The sequence below is a fragment of the Euprymna scolopes genome, chromosome 1 (assembly GCF_053919585.1).
Source record: "Euprymna scolopes isolate OS-2025 chromosome 1, ASM5391958v1, whole genome shotgun sequence".
In the NCBI taxonomy this organism is placed as follows: domain Eukaryota; kingdom Metazoa; phylum Mollusca; class Cephalopoda; order Sepiida; family Sepiolidae; genus Euprymna; species Euprymna scolopes.
In genome coordinates, this window is record NC_136482.1 from 82661662 (window position 1) to 82664058 (window position 2397).

The 2397-nt window shown below is 22.9% G+C and overlaps 1 pseudogene; it reads right to left on the reverse strand.

Moving 5' to 3' along the window:
• Window positions 1-2064: 2064 nt before the first annotated feature.
• Window positions 2065-2181, reverse strand: LOC145285042 (5S ribosomal RNA; annotated as a pseudogene).
• Between the last annotated feature and the right edge of the window lie 216 nt (window positions 2182-2397).

The window sequence follows — 2397 nt, forward strand, 5'->3', positions numbered from 1 at the left end:
ATTTAGATATATAATAAGCTCGATAGTTAAATGTCCTAGAGCTAATTCAATATTAAGTAATGGGATTTATAATTTAAAAATTTTAAAAAAATTTTTAAATTTAAAATTTTTTTTAAAATTTAAAAATCAAATTTTAATTAAATTAAAAATCAGTTTCATAAGAAGGAACAACAACAAAGTCAATTATCTGTAGGATCGTTTCGGAAATCCGTGCTTTTTATTTGTGGTATACATGAAGTCACGTAGAACAATTATACATAGTTTTTTTGGTAAGCACGGTCTCCTCATCAGCAAATTTAGGAGGATTTCTATTGAATTTAAAAGACACCAAAAATAAACCTAGCATTAAAAGTAAGGCAGATGAATCTGAAAAAATTGAAATAAAAGGTTTGGATTTAAAATTTATAAGAAAATTAGTATAGGTTAGAGATAGAAATGAGTAGAAAAAAAATTTTTTTTTGAATTTACATAATAAATTTGATTTAAAAATATATAGAGATAGTTAACTTTTAGTTTGTCTTTTTTTGAAATCAGGAACTGTGTTTAAAGTAGTCATTTAGATGTTTGCTATAGCTTTTTATTTTATTGAATGATGAATTTTAAAAGGGCGACGCTCGTGCAGTAAATTGTTTCTGTTAGCGTATTTTGATTTAAAGACGCTACAGTTAATATATATAGAGAGAATATTTATTTTGCAAGTTTTTAAGGGGAGATAATTGTCATGTGTTATTGGCTTTATTTATTATTTGATTTACGGGTCTAAGGGCGGTAATTGGTCTAACTTAATTTATTAAAAAAAAAAAATTGTAATCTATTTTTACTAATGAGTAATTTTTAATGATTTAAGGTGGTTTATATTTATTAAATTTAAACCAACGTTTATGATTACATATTTTTAAATCAAATTTATTATGTAAATTCAAAAAATATATATTTTTTCTACTCATTTCTATCTCTAACCTATACTAATTTTCTTATAAATTTTAAATCCAAACCTTTTATTTCAATTTTTCAGATTAATCTGCCTTACTTTTAATGCTAGGTTTATTTTTGGTGTCTTTTAAATTCAATAGAAATCCTCCTAAATTTGCTGATGAGGAGACCGTGCTTACCAAAAAAACTATGTATAATTGTTCTACGTAACTTCATGTATACCACAAATAAAAAGCACGGATTTCCGAAACGATCTTACAGATAATTGACTTTGTTGTTGTTCTTTCTTATGAAACTGATTTTTAATTTAATTAAAATTTGATTTTTAAATTTTAAATTTTTTTTTAAATTTTTAAATTATAAATCACATTACTTAATATATATATATATATATATATATATATATATATATATGTATATGTATATATATACATATATATATGTACATATATATACATATATACATATGTAAATATATACATATGCATATATATACATATATATATGTACATATATATACATATATACATATGTAAATATATACATATGCATATATATACATATATATACATATATATACATATGAATACATAAACATATATATATATACATATATATACATATATATACATATATATATACATATATATACATATATATACATATATATGCATATATATACTATGTATACATATATATATATACATATATATACTATATATACATATATATACATATATATACTATATATACATATATATACATATATATACATATATATACATATATACATATATATATACATATATATATGCATATATATGTATATATACATATATATACATACATATATACATATATACATACATATATACATATATACATACATATATACATATATATATACATACATATATACATATATATATACATATATATACATACATATATGAAGGCTTCCATCAGTCTTGACAGACTATGGATACCCACTGTAAGGGTGCCTGCGCGTGAAATTTGTGTGGCAAGACTTGCGCAACCTCTAACCACGCCTCTCCTGAGTCAACATTGTTGCATACCAGTGGCAAGTTGAGGTACAAGACGACTGGAAACAATGCCGAGATAAGCGGAGAGCGCATACAGCGCCTAGAATTCCCAAATGGTCACCCATCTGGTATTAGCAAGGCTCAACGTTGCTTAACTTCGGTGATCTGACGAGAACCGGTGTGTCAACGTGATTATGCCGTATATACATACATATATACATACATATATATAGATATATATACATACATATATACATATATATACATTTATATATATATACATATATACATATATATACACACATATATACATATATATACATATATATATACACATATATATATATGCGTGTGTGTGTTATAGTTACATATGTATATCTATATATATGTTTTAATGTATAGTTATAAATTATTTAAAAAA